General features: G+C 34.7%; 1 protein-coding gene across 11 annotated transcripts in view; it reads right to left on the bottom strand.

The window, feature by feature from the left end:
* Myo9a (myosin IXA) overlaps nucleotides 1-15,607 on the bottom strand; it is a 293,301-nt gene that overhangs the window by 233,331 nt on the left and 44,363 nt on the right. Inside the window, exon 1 of one of the 11 annotated variants that reach the window (XM_078049352.1) lies at nucleotides 15,429-15,534. The exons of the other annotated variants lie outside the window; for them this stretch is intronic. The gene's annotated coding sequence lies outside the window, so the exon portion shown is untranslated. Of the gene's footprint in view, nucleotides 1-15,428; nucleotides 15,535-15,607 lie in introns of those variants that run through there. 11 annotated transcript variants of the gene reach the window in all.

Here is a 15,607-nt window from a genome sequence, read left to right as displayed (position 1 = left end):
GACGTTCATAAAACAAATTCTCCTCAAGTTCAAGAATCAAATAGACCATAACACAATAATTATGGGTGACTTCCACACACCTCTCTCACCATTGGACAGATCCTCCAAACAAAAGTTGAATAAAGAAACTATAGAACTCAATATCACAATCAATAACCTAGACATATATAGAATATATCAACCATCATCAAGGGGATATACTTTTTTCTCAGCAGCACATGGATCCTTCTCAAAAATAGACCATATATTATGCCATAGGGCAACCCTCAGTAAATATAAAGGGGTGGAGATAATACCATGCATTTTATCTGATCATAATGGAATGAAACTGGAAATCAATGATAAAAGAAGGAAGGAAAAATCCTACATCACATGGAAAATGAACAATATGTTACTGAATGATCAATGGGTTACAGAAGACATAAAGGAAAAAATCAAAAAATTCTTAGAGATAAATGAAAATACAGACACAACATATCGGAATCTATGGGACACAATGAAAGCAGTTTTAAGAGGGAAATTCATCGCCTGGAGGTCATTCTTCAAAAAAAGAAAAAAACCAACAAATAAATGAGCTCACACTTCATCTCAAAGCCCTAGAAAAGGAAGAGCAAAACAACAGCAAATGTAGCAGAAGGCAAGAAATTAAAATCAGAGCAGAAATCAACGAAATTAAAACAAAAGAAACTATGGAAAAAATTAACAAAACTAAAAGTTGGTTCTTCGAAAAAATAAATAAGATCGACAGACCCTTAGCCATGCTAACAAAGAGAAGAAGAGAGAGAATTCAAATTACTAACATACAGGATGAAAAAGGCAATATCACAACACATGCTACAGAAATACAGAAGATAATTAGAAATTATTTTGAAAACCTATATTCCAATAAAATAGAAGATAGTGAAGACATCGATAAATTTCTTAAGTCATATGATCTGCCCAGACTGAGTCAGGAGGATACACACAATTTGAACAGACTAATATCAATGGATGAAATAGAAGAAGCAATCAAAAGACTACCAACCAAGAAAAGCCCAGGACCGGATGGGTATGCAGTGGAGTTTTACAAAACCTTTAAAGAAGAATTAATACCACTACTTTTCAAGTTATTTCAGGAAACAGAAAAAGAGGGAGCTCTTCCAAATTCATTCTATGAGGCCAACATCACCCTGATTCCAAAACCAGACAAAGACACCTCAATGAAAGAAAACTACAGACCAATATCTCTAATGAACCTAGATGCAAAAATCCTCAATAAAATTCTGGCGAATTGGATACAAAAACACATCAAAAAAATTGTGCACCATGATCAAGTAGGATTCATCCCTGGGATGCAAGAATGGTGCAATATACGGAAATCAATAAATGTTATTCACCACCATCAATAGACTTAAAGGCAAGAATCATATGATCATCTCGATACACGCAGAAAAAGCATTCGACAAAGTACAGCATCCCTTTATGTTCAAAACATTAGAAAAACTAGGGATAACAGGAACTTACCTCAACATTGTAAAAGCTATCTATGCTAAGCCTCAGGCTAGCATCATTCTGAATGGAGAAAAATTGAAGGCATTCCCTCTAAAATCTGGAACAAAACAGGGATGTCCTCTATCACCACTTCTATTCAATATAGTTCTCGAAACACTGGCCAGAGCAATTAGACAGACAAAAGAAATTAAAGGCATAAAAATAGGAAAAGAAGAACTTAAATTATCACTATTTGCAGATGACATGATTCTATACCTAAAAGACCCAAAAGGGTCTACAAAGAAACTGCTAGAACTAATAAATGAATTCAGCAAAGTGGCAGGATATAAAATCAACACGCATAAATCAAAGGCATTCCTGTATATCAGCGACAAATCTTCTGAAATGGAAATGAGGAAAACCACCCCATTCACAATATCCTCAAAAAAAAAAAAAAATACTTGGGAATCAACCTAACAAAAGAGGTGAAAGATTTATACAATGAAAACTACAGAACCCTAAAGAGAGAAGTAGAAGAAGATCTTAGAAGATGGAAAAATATACCCTGTTCATGGATAGGCAGAACTAACATCATCAAAATGGCGATATTACCAAAAGTTCTCTATAGGTTTAATGCAATGCTAATCAAAATCCCAACGGCATTTCTTGTAGAAATAGATAAAGCAATCATGAAATTCATATGGAAAAATAAAAGACCCAGAATAGCAAAAACAACTCTAAGCAGGAAGTGTGAATCAGGCGGTATAGCGATACCAGACTTCAAACTATACTACAGAGCAATAGTAACAAAAACAGCATGGTACTGGTACCAAAACAGGCGGGTAGACCAATGGTACAGAATAGAGGACACAGAGACTAATCCACAAAGTTACAACTATCTTATATTTGATAAAGGGGCTAAAAGCATGCAATGGAGGAAGGATAGCATCTTTAACAAATGGTGTTGGGAAAACTGGAAATCCATATGCAACAAAATGAAACTGAATCCCCTCCTCTCGCCATGCACAAAAGTTAACTCAAAATGGATCAAGGACCTTGATATCAAATCAGAGACTCTGCGTCTGATAGAAGAAAAAGTTGGCTCCAACCTACATATTGTGGGGTCTGGCTCCAAATTCCTAAATGGGACACCCATAGCATAAGAGTTAATAACAAGAATCAACAAATGGGACTTACTTAAACTAAAAAGTTTTTTCTCAGCAAGAGAAACAATAAGAGAGGTAAATAGGGAGCCTACATCATGGGAACAAATTTTTACTCCTCACACTTCAGATAGAGCCCTAATATCCAGAGTATACAAAGAACTCAAAAAATTAGACAATAAGTTAACAAATAACCCAATCAACAAATGGGCCAAGGACCTGAACAGACACTTCTCAGAGGAGGACATACAATCAATCAACAAGTACATGAAAAAATGCTCACCATCTCTAGCAGTCAAAAAAATGCAAATCAAAACCACCCTAAGATACCATCTCACTCCAGTAAGATTGGCAGCCATTATGAAGTCAAACAACAACAAGTGCTGGCGAGGATGTGGGGGAAAAGGTACTCTTGTACATTGCTGGTGGGACTGCCAATTGATACGGCCAATTTGGAAAGCAGTATGGAGATTCCTGGGAAAGCTGGGAATGGAACCACCATTTGACCCAGCTATTGCCCTTCTCAGACTATTCCCTGAAGACCTTAAAAGAGCGTACTACAGGGATACTGCCACATCGATGTTCATAGCAGCACAATTCACAATAGCTAGACTGTGGAACCAACCCAGATGCCCTTCAATAGATGAATGGATAAAAAAAAAAATGTGGCATTTATACACCATGGAGTATTACGCAGCACTAAAAAATGACAAAATCATGGAATTTGCAGGCAAATGAATGGCACAAGAGCAGATTATGCTAAGTGAAGCTAGCAAAGGCCTAAAAAACAAATGCCAAATGTCTTCTTTGATATAATGAGATCAACTAAGAACAGAGCAGGGAGGAAGAGCAGGAGGAAAAGATTAACATTAAACAGAGACATGAGGTGGGAGGGAAAGGGAGAGAAAAGGGAAATTGCATGGAAATGGAAGGAGACCCTCATTGTTATACAAAATTACATATAAGAGGTTGTGAGGGGAATGGGAAAATAAACAAGTAGATGGGGTAGAGAGAGAAGATGGGAGGGGAGGGGGGGGGATAGTTGAGGATAGGAAAGGCAGCAGAATACAACAGTCACTAATATGGCATTATGTAAAAATGTGGATGTGTAACTGATGTGATTCTGTAATTTGTATTTGGGGTAAAAATGGGAGTTCATAACCCACTTGAATCTAATGTATGAAATATGATATGTCAAGAGCTTTGTAATGTTTTAAACAACCAATAAAAATAAATAAATTAATTAAATAAAATTTTCTCTCAAAAAAAAAAAAAAAAGAAAAAAAAGTCAGCCTCAGCAACTCAGCAAGGCTCTAAGCAACTTAGGGAGACCCTGTCTCAAAATAAAATTAAAAAATAAACAAGCTGAAGATGTGACTCAGTGGTTAAGCACCCCTTGGTTCAATCAAATTAATTAATTAATTAAAAAATAAATGAGGGGGGCTGGGGGTTGTAGCTCAGTGGTAGAGTGCCTAGCACGTGTGAGGCCCTGAGTTTGATCCTCAGCACCACATAAAAATAAATAAAAACAAAGTATTGTGTACAACTAAAAGAAATATTTTTTTAAATGTGATGACAGAAATTAACTATGGATTGAAAAACATGGAAATCATTTGTGATCTTTTTTTTATTTATTATTGCATTGAATAGAGTTTGAGTATGTACCTCAGTTTTCTAGTAGAGTGTGTTAGTGTAAGAGAAATCAAAATATGAAAAGAACTTAGTAATAATATCTGACACAGAGTAAGCAGCATGTAAGTGTTGGCAAGCAATGATTGTTAATTATTTTTTTCTACCCTAAATAAGAATGTTTTTTTCTTTGCCATTGTTTCAAAAGTTGGCTGTCTTTATTCTTAATAATTGCAAGAGTTCTTCACAAATTCTAGGTACAATTTCTTTTATCAGACATATGATTTATAAGCATTTTCTCTCAGTATATGGCTTGTCTTTTCATTTTCTTTGTTTTTCTTTTTTTTATTCTAATTCGTTATATATGACAGCAGAATGCATTACAGTTCATATTATACATATAGAACACAATTTTTCATATCTCTGGTTTTATACAAAGTATATTCACACCATTCATGCCATTAGTGTCTTTATACATGTGCTTAGGGTAATGATGTCCATCTCATTCCTCATGTCCCCTCCCGTCCCCTCCCATCCCTTTGCCCTATCTAGAGTTCATCTAATCCTCCCTAATTCCCCCCGCAACCCCACCACAAATCAGCCTCCTTATATCAGAGAAAACATTCAGCATTTGGTTTTTTTGGAATTGGCTAACTTCACTTAGCATTATATTCTCCAACTCCATCCATTTACCTGCAAATGCCATGATTTTATTCTTTTTAATTGTTGAGTAATATTCCATTGTGTGTGTGTGTGTGTGTGTATATATATATATATATATATATATATATATATATATATATATACACACACACACACACCACATTTCTTTATCCATTCATCTAGGGCATCTAGATTGGTTCCACAGTTTAGCTATTGTGTAAGACATCTTATCCTTCTTTTTAAAGCCATTCATAGTGCTAAGTGTGTAGCTCAGTGATACAGCACTTGCCTAACTTCGAGGCCCAGATTCTGATCCCCAGCAAAGCAAATAAATAATAAAATATAAGACCATTCATGGTTAATAATCTATTCTTATAATATTACCCTCTAATAATACAAATGTTTAGGACACTGTGGAGATATAACAAACTTTTTTCCCACATGTTGAAGTTAAGCCATCTCCTACCACTCTTCAAGTATGACCTTCCATTAACTTAATAGATTCACTTCTAAAGATCATAAGACCTATATGAAGGTCAACGACTTGCTACATTTGCCCCAGAAACTTAAAAATCATGTATGTGATTCCTGAAACAGAAAAATCAGAAAGTATACTCATTCTCAATGAACTACCACCAATAATTATCAAAGTCCATGGAACAACAACAAAAAAAAAGTCACAGCCAAATAATATATTTTGTTATATATGACAGCAGAATGCATTCATATTATACATATATTCTATATGTATAAAATGAATAAAAATTCATATTATACATATAGAACACCATTAAATCTCAGTATACCACCTTCTCTAGTAAATTTGTTTCATCAGAGCCAACATATCCTTTTATTGGTATCTTAATGGAATCTAACTTAAAATACAGTAAATGAGGGGCTGGGGTTGTGGCTCAGCAGTAGAGTGCTCACCTAGCATGTGTGAGGCCCTGGGTTCAATCCTCAGCACCACATAAAAATAAACAAATGAAATAAAGGTATTATGTCCAACTACAACTAAAAAATAATAATATTTTAATAATTAAAAAATTTTTAAAAGTTTAGAAGTCATACTTTGAAACATACACATTTCGATAACTGAGATTAGCTATTTAGCAAAAGTTTACCATAACAACTATTATAGTTTGGATGTGAGATGTCCCCAAAAGTTCATGAGTGAGAAATGAAAGAAAGTTTCGAGGTGGAATGATAAGGTTGTAAAAGCCAATCATCCCACTGATGGGGACTGACTGAATGGTAACTATACACAGATGAGATATGGGTGAAGGAATGGGTTAATATGGGCATGCCCTTGGGGTTTATATTTTGTCTGTAGTAAGGAGAATGTTCTATTCTCTCTACTTCCTGGTACCCAGCTGCTTTCCTGTACAATTTGGCCATGATGTTCTGCCTCATCTTAGGCCCTGAGGAATGGAGTTGGCCACCCGCAGACTGAGTTGTCTAAAACTATTAAGCCCCAAAATAAACCTTACCTCCTCTCATAGTTCTTGTCAGGTCTTTTTTGATCACAGCAGTAAAAATGCTGACTGTAGGAGCAATAATTTTATAACAAAAGTTCCTTGAGAGTTTAAAAAATATGAAAGAAGAAAAAAAGCACTGATATAATCTTTCTCATTTCAACAACTTTTACAAACAAAACTGAGGTGTCTACTAACAGAAACAAACCAACAGAAAATGCCAACGATGGCAAATGATATGTGAATTTGGTATCACAATTTAATAAAAGTAAAACACTCTACTAAATTTTGAAAAAAAAGTACAGAGAAATAGCTATGTGACCTAAGGCAAATTACTTAACTTGAAATATTATTCACTGGCATTTTATCATGGTCTAGTGCCAGGGTCAAAAAAATTCTATAAGGGATAAGACAATTAATATTGTAGGCTTTGCAGGTCATATGGGGTCATATGTCCAAAATATTCAACTCCAACCTTGTGGAATGAAATCAGTCATAACGAAAACTTATCATAACATCACCTACCTTTTATTCATGAAAAGTAAAACCCAGAGGAAAACAATTAAGTGATGGAAAGTTAGGTTTGACAAAGCACTACTGTACTATAATTAAAAAATAAATAAAACTATGCCTTATACATTTTCAATAGGAATGAGAAGAAAAGCAAAGCTTAAGTTATCTCAGTATGCCAGCAAATTTGTTCATATTTATTAAGGACTTAAAAAAATACTTTTGAACCTTGACAAATTATTAAAAAAAAATAAAGGGCTAGGGATATGGCTCAAGCGGTAGCGCACTCGCCTGGCATGCGTGTAGCGCTGGGTATGATCCTTAGCACCACATACAATTAAAGATGCTGTGTCCACTGAAAACTAAAAAATAAATATTAAATTATCTCTGTCTCTCTCTCTCTGCCACTGCTTAGAAAGCAGATCTGCCCATTAGGGTACTCCTTGAGGAAGAGTACCTCTGTGAGGTGGGCTCCAACCAGCCTAGGTTGATGACATTAGAACTAGAGAATGATTAAGTTCTTACATTAAAAAAAAAATAAATTTTAAATAAATAAATAAAAATAAATTTAAAGAAATACTGAGAGTTCTGCTTCCAGTCAGAATATAGGTCACTAGAGAGAAACATTCCCATTATTTAAAATAAGAAAAAGCTAGAGAAACTTAAAAAAAAAATCAAAATTTTAAAACCCAGACAACTGAGAATACACAAAAGTATTATTAGAAAAACTCAATTCCATTCAGGAACAAGCCCCTTCTAGGTAAACAAACAAATGACTACTTTTTTTTTTTTTAAGTGTAAATGGACACAACACAATGCCTTTATTTTTTATGTGGTGCTGAGGATCAAACCCAGTGCCTTACACATACTAGGCAAGCACTCTGCCACAGAGCTACAGCCCCAGCCCAGATCCCAAGTTTAAGGACAGCCTTGGTGACTAAGAAAGACAATATCTTATAATAAAAAATAAAAACAATGAAGCTCAGTGGCAGAGTGACCCTAGGTTCAATCCCTAGTACCAAAGGTGGGGGGAGCAGGGGGCAAAAACAACTTGGAACCAAAACTATAGTTGCAATCCAGTCAATATATAATTCAATTTCATGTAAGAATAAATACAGAAACTCCTAACCCTTTGGTCTGTCTGAAGAATTGGCATGTCTTTTTCCAGGAGGAAGCAACTAAGAACTTCATTCTTACTATTTGTTTTATATGTGATATTCATAAGGATATATAATATATACTTGAGGATTCATGGAAATGTTACCCATAGGTAAGAGAAAAAAAAGTCAAAACAAGCCTACCGATGACTCAAATTGAAATGACCTAAAACTTTTAAATTTTATAAAAATAACCAAGATCTTACAGTAATGTATACAATCACATATAGAGATGATTTAATATATTGTAGCAAAAAAAATGAAAAAAAATTTTTAAAAGAGTCAATATTCAACTTAAACATATGATATTTGAAATGAAAAGTTCACCAAACAGGCTTAATAATGAAGAGAACAGATAATGAATTCAGAAAAATCAAAAGAAATTATCCAAATTAAGGCACAGAGAAAAAAAGAATGAAACAAAGAAAAAAAGATCAGGATCAGAGTCAAAACACCTGTGAGGCAATACCAAACAAACTGAATGATAAAGAGAATGGGGGTCAGCAGAAATGGCAGCAGACTCTTTTCCAAAATTGATAACACATAAACCCATAGATAAAAAAAAAAAAAAACACAGCAAACCAGAAATCAAATAAATCAAAAAGTAAACTGCACCCAAGTACATCACAGTCAAAATTGCTGGAAATCAAAAACAAAACCTTTTTAAAGTACCCAAGAAATAGGACATATTATATTTAAGGAAACAAGAAAAATGACAGTTGACTTTTCATTAAAACAGTAGAAACAAGAAAATAATAGGTAATATATTTGAATCACTGAAAGAAAAAAAGATGGACAACCTATATTCTAAACTCTGAGAAACTATCATTTTGAAAGTTAAGTATGTTTTCAGATGGACAAAAGCTAAAAGAATTCAGCAGCAGACATACAATTTAAGAAGTTTCTTCAGACCAAAGGAAAATAATCTCAAATGGAAGTCTGAATCTGCAGAAAATAATGATGAGTACAAGAAAATACTGGGAACTAGACAGCCGAGTTCATTCTCATCAATTCTATTCGATTTTGAACTAGAGGTAACAGCCAGTACCATGAAGCAAGTAATAAAAAAAAAAAAACTGAAGGCATAAATATAGGAAGCAAGAATTATATTTATTCTCAGATAGCATGTTCTTCAGATACAAGAGGACCCAGAGGAACAGATAAACAAGTAAAACTAACAGTGAATTCAGCAAGTTCAAAAAATATAAATTCAGCCCAGTATGATGGCACATGTGTATCTGTAATCCCACCCAGTAGGTTGACAGGCTGAAAGATGGAAAGTTTGAGTCTAGCCTTGGCAACTTAGCAAAATCCTGTCTCAATTTTTAAAAAGAGTTAGGGATGCAGTTCAGTGGCAGAGCACCCTAGGGTTCAATCCCAGCAAACCCCCATAAAAAGGATAAAAAAGTCAATATACACAAAATGAATATATTTCTAAATACTACATGAAACAATAGAAAGTTGAATTTAAACATCAATATTTATAATATAATCAAAACAGAATACTTAGCAATAAAATTAACAAAAGGTCAAAGACCTGCCAGGTACAGTGTCGCATGCCTGTAATCCCATCGGCCTGGGAGGCTAAGGCAGGAGGATCTTGAGTTCAAAGCCAGCCTCAGCAAAAGTAAAGTGCTAAGCAACTCAGTAAGACCCTATCTCTAAATAAAATACAAAATAGGGCTGGGGATGTGGCTCATTGGTCAAGAATTCAATCCCTGGTACCAAAAAAAAAAAAAAAGAAGAAGAAGTGAAAGACCTCTAAACTGAAAACTATAAACCTTTCTTGAAAAAAATTCTTCATAAATGTACAGATACACCATGTTCAAGAATAAGATGATTCAGTATTATTAAAATACTAATTGTGAGACAAACATTCAACCCACTGAGCTAAGGGATTGCCCAAAAAAAACAAAAACAAAAAAATACAAATTGTAAAAAAAAGGGATTGTCTGCTTGGGTTCCAATTAGCCTCCATGACTTATTAACAATATGAGTGTGGGCAGACTAAATTCTCTAAGCCTTTGTATTCCTCTTCCATTAGTAAACTAGAGCTAGTCAAGTGCTGGGTCATACAGTTGTAAAAGTGGAATATAAAGCTCTGGCCTTATCTGTTCCATGAATGAATAAACAGGTGGCATCATTACTATTATAGAGCAAACTATCACACTTACCAAGCCCTTTCCAGGGGCACCTCTTACCCAGGAGGACTCTGAGACTTGGAAGGTAGGCATGGCCTCTCCTAAAGGCCAGTAGCCTATATATCACACCCACAATACTCAGATATCTAGAAGACTGTCCTGGAATGAAGGCCATGTCCATTGCAGCCCCATGGGATCTGTTCCAAATATGGAGTTCACACCTACCAAAAAAGGAACTTTTTGACAATCTGGATGGTTCAAAAGTGGCTCACACCTACAATCCCAGCAGCTTGGGAGGCTGAGACAGGAGGATCTTGAGTTCAAAGCCAGCCTCAGCAAAAGCAAGGTGCTAAGCAACTCAGTGAGACCCTGTTGCTACATAAAATATAAAATAGGGCTGGGGATGTGGTTCAGTGCCCCTGAGTGCAATCCCTGGTATTGCCCCCCGAAAAAAGCAACTTTCCTGAGCTAGGGGTATGGCTCAATGGCAGAGCATTTGATTAGTATGTACAAGGTCCTTGGTTTGATCCCCTGCACAACACACACACACCCACACACACACACACACACACACACACACACACACTTTCCCAAAATTGATCTACAGATTCAACACAATACCAATCCAAATTTCAGCAAAATTACTTTATGATATTGACAAATTTATTATAAATTTTATATGGAAAGGTAAAAAAAAAAAAAAAACAAGAATAGCTAACACAATGTTGAAAGAAAAAAAACAAAAAACAAGGTCCAACACTATGGACCATCAAACTTACTAAGCTAACAATCAAGATAACAGGTACTGGAAGCCAGGAGTGGTAGCACACACCTGTAATGTCAACTACAAAAGAAGCTGAGCCAGGAGGATCTCAAGTTCGAGACCAGTTCAAGGGCAATTTAGCAAGACCCTATTCTCAAGTAAAAAGTAAAAAGGGCTATGGATGTAGCTCAGTGGTTGAACGGCCCTTGGTTCCATCCCCAGTAATGGAATGTTGGGAGCTGGTATCGGAAAAACAATGTAATACCCAAACAGATCAATAGAACATAAAGAGCTCAAAAAGAAACCCATACTAATGGAGTCAACTGATTTTTTAAAACTAACTTTGTTTTGTTTATTTGTTTTTACGTGGTGCTGAGGATCAAACCCAGTGCCTCACAGGTGCAAGGCAAGCACTCTGCCACTGAGCCACAACCCCAACCCCAAGTCAACTGATTTTTGACCAAAAAAAAAAAAAGGTGCTGAGACAAATGGACAGTCATATGCAAAAACTAAAATAAAGAATCTAGACACGGACTGGGGATGTGGCTCAGAGATAGAGCACTCACCTACATGCATGAGGCACTGGGTTCGATCCTCAGCACCACATAAAAATAAAGATATTGCATCCACTGATAACTAAAAAATATTTTTAAAAAAAGAATCTAGACACAAATTTTATATCTTTCACAAAAATTAATAGACCTAAGTGAAAACATAAAATTATACAACTCCCAGAAGATAAGAACACATGGGGAAACCTAAGTCATCTTAGGGTTGGTGGTAACTCCAAATATGACACTAAAAATACAAACCATGATAGTGGCAAATTTGACTTCATTAAAATTAAAAACTTCTGCTCAGCAAAAGATACTGTGAAGAGAATGAAAAAGCAAGCCACAAAACAAAAGAACATTTTTCCAAAATACATATATAATAACGAAACGGTATTCAAAATATACAAATTCTTAACATTCAACAACAAGAAAACAAACCAACTAAAATGAGCAAAAAAGAAAAAAGATCTGAAGACATCCCCCCAAAGATGTACAGATAGCAAATAAGCATATGAAAGAGACTCAAAATCAGATATCACTAAGGAATTAAAAATTAAAACAATGAGTTTGCACCATAAACCCATTAGAATGGCAAAAATCCAATACAATGACAACACCAAATGCTGATGAGGAAGTTGAAAAACAGGAACTTTCATTCACTACTGGTGGAAGTGCAAAATATCACAGGCACTCTGGAAGACAGTGTGGCAGCTCTCTAAATATTATAAGTTTTTATTTCAATAATTTGGATTAAATTATTTTTTCAACAAATATCTAACTTTAATTTTTTGTAAAGAGATGTGGTTCCTCTATGTTGTCCAGACTGGCCCCAAATTCCTGGGCTCAAGCAATTCTCCTAAGCCTCCCCAGGAGCTGAGACCACAGGCATAGGTCACTACCCTGAGTACTTCAGATCCTTTTAAGCAGAATAAACCAAACAGGTCTTATACATTTTGTACAAATTTGGAAGCCCATAATAAATGTTAATTTTTTATGACAAAGTGATATTAATAGAAACTAACAAGAGCAAAATTATGTGTCTCCATCCTCGATATCACCAGATTGCTTTACTTGCAGTTTATAGATAAGCTTTTCATGCTGTCAGCCTAACAACCTATAAATACCCTTCTGTTCTCATTTGCTGTTTCTTATTTGTGTGACATCAGAAACCAAATACATATTTTATTTGTCTAAAATAAAAATAAGATTGAAAGCATTATATATCTAAAAATAATCATAAAAAATGACTTAGCAAATGTGAAAAGAACTGAAAAGAATTTTTTAAATTATACAATTAAAATTAAAAACAGAATCACTTAAGAGAAGAATGAGTAAATTAAAAGAGATCAAGAAATAATCCATAGTGAAAGAAGAAACACATAAAAAGAAACATAAGAATGAGTGATAAGGCTGGGGATATAGGTCAATAGAGTGCATGCTTGTATTGTAAAACCCTGGGCTCAATCTCCAGCACAGAAAAAATGAAGGAAGGAAGGAAGGAAGGAAAAGTTGAACAATCTAACATGTATTTAAATTACAGATCCAGAAAAAGAAAAAACTCTGAAATCGTAAGATTCTTTTCTCTAAAAGCAATTAAATAAAAATCAGTAATAAGTGGGTTTAACACATGGTGTTTTTCAAGACGGCCATGCTAGTATATATCCCATGCCATTTACCATTTTACAATGTGACGTGGACACTGTCCCCTATATTCCTTTCTCCTTCAACATGAAGATATTGATAACACGTATAACTAAAGGACTAGTATCCAAAACATACACAGAATTTCTAATAAATCAGTAAGAAAAAGACCTCCTAATAGCAAAAATTGGGCAAACAAGTTCAACATATATTTCACAAGAAGAAATTTAAATGACATATTTTCTAACATGAAAAGACGTTCCACTTCATTAATAACTGTGGAAATGAAAATTAACACAATGAGATAACATCACAACCTTCAGATTGGCAAAAATTAGAGCCAGCTAACACCAAGTATTCAGGAGGATTCAGAACAACAGAAATTCTCACACACTGTATTGATGGAGGTATAAACTGAATCAAAAACTTTGAAAACCTCTTTGCCATTATTAAAGTTTGAGTATATGCATATGTTGAGACCCAGAAATTCTACTTCTAGGCAGGCTAGAGAACCATCTGCATACATGCAAACATGAAAAAGTACTGACCACTGCACTATCGGTACAGTAAAAGCAAGAAATTGAAATCTATTCAAATGTTCACCAAAACTGGAATGAATAAACTCACCTGTACTCCAATGGATCATTTTATCTCAATGAAATCTGATGAACTATATAACTACAACAACATGTAATTAATTTCACAAATATAATGCTGAACGAAATTTCTTCAATCACATAAAATACACAGTATAAAGTTTAAAAACCTACATAAGGATATAAGGCATATAAAGGTGTACCCTTGGCATTTAAAATTATGAAGAAATAATGAACACAAATATTAGGATAATAGTCACTTCCACAAAGGGATATGTTGACAAGTGGAGGGAAGGTAAGAGGGGAGTACTTCTGGTATACTGGCCTGAGCAATGGACAATATAAATATTTACTTCATAATTTTCTTTAAACTGTATGTGTTTTACACATACTCATGTAAATATAAGTGAAAAAGACAAAAATAACAATTGCATATGATTGATATGAGAATTTGATACAATAAGACAACATAAGCAAGTCTGGTACCTAGGTGTATACAATTTTAAAAAATAATAAAAAACTACCATTAATTACATAATATTGTTTACTCTCCACAGTGCCCAGCACAGCAACATACTCATGGTAGGTGCTCAAATATTTTGTTCAAAAAATGAAACAAGCCAGTTACGGTGGCACATGTTACGGTGGCACATGCCTATAATCCCAGCAGCTCAGGAGGATCTCAAGTTCAAAGCCAGCCTCAGCAACTCAGTGAGATGCTTAGCAACTCAGTGAGACCCTGTCTCTAAATAAAAATTTTAAAAAGGGCTGTGGATGTGGCTCAGTGGTTAAGCACTCCTGGGTTCAATCCTTGGTACCAAAAAAGAAACAAATTCCATTCAATGACTAGAATAAAAACAATTTATGGTATCCCTCTCTTAGGACTCCTCTCCTTTGGGAGTTCTGCTTTCTTTCTGTTAAGCTAATAAATTCTGTTACTTTTGTGGGGGAAAAAAGAAAATTTAGATTTGAGTGGTTAGATTCTTCAACTTCCAATCTCTAGTCCACAAGCCCCAAAGCTTGAATTCCTTGTAATCCAACAGGCATTCTCTCCCATCCCTTTGGTAATTTTCCTAATTAATCTCTTTCTCCTAACAGACTACACATTCTGCCTTACTATACTGTAAGTATAGAATGCTTAGAACCTTATAATCTGGGAGGTTTAAGGCAGAAGAGAGCAAGGGGGAAGTTAAAGTTAAGGAAAAAAGAATAAGGGGAGGTTGTAGGAAAAACCACTGAGGACGGAATATTTAACTATTCTCATGTAAAAACACCTAACACATCAAGTTTTAGTTCCAATGCTTCAAGAAGCCAGGGAAGCACAGAAAGTAAAAGCAGGCAAGCAAATCATCTATTATCTCTTCAAACCCTTGTACCATAAAACAAAGCAAGTTAACGTTCACTATCATCCATACCCTAATATTAAAAGGCATGAAAATACAACTGCATGTGAAAAATATCTATTTCTCTTAAAATTCTTTCAACAACAAAATTCTCTGATGATGAGCCTCTCTGGGCAAAAAATCAACTCTTTCTCAATTACTTGGGAAAGAAATTTTATTTATTCAATATGCATTACTTAGTTATTATATTATACACAGTTCAAAAGATTAAATACAAATATGCAGCAGAACCAAATTTGTTGAATAGATAATGATACACTCACATAGAATATTATGTCTCCATTTAAAAAAAAAGAATGAGGGGCTGGTGATGTGGCTCAAGCGGTAACTCGCTCTCCTGGCATGCGCAGGGCACTAGGTTCGATCCTCAGCACTACATAAAATAAAAAATAAAATGATGTTGTGTCCACGGAAAACTAAAAAATATTAAAAAATTCTCTCT

Source organism: Ictidomys tridecemlineatus, chromosome 5 (assembly GCF_052094955.1).
Source record: "Ictidomys tridecemlineatus isolate mIctTri1 chromosome 5, mIctTri1.hap1, whole genome shotgun sequence".
Lineage (NCBI taxonomy): Eukaryota > Metazoa > Chordata > Mammalia > Rodentia > Sciuridae > Ictidomys > Ictidomys tridecemlineatus.
The sequence above is the reverse complement of the archived record's forward strand: the minus strand, read 5'-3'. Positions and strand labels throughout refer to the sequence as shown.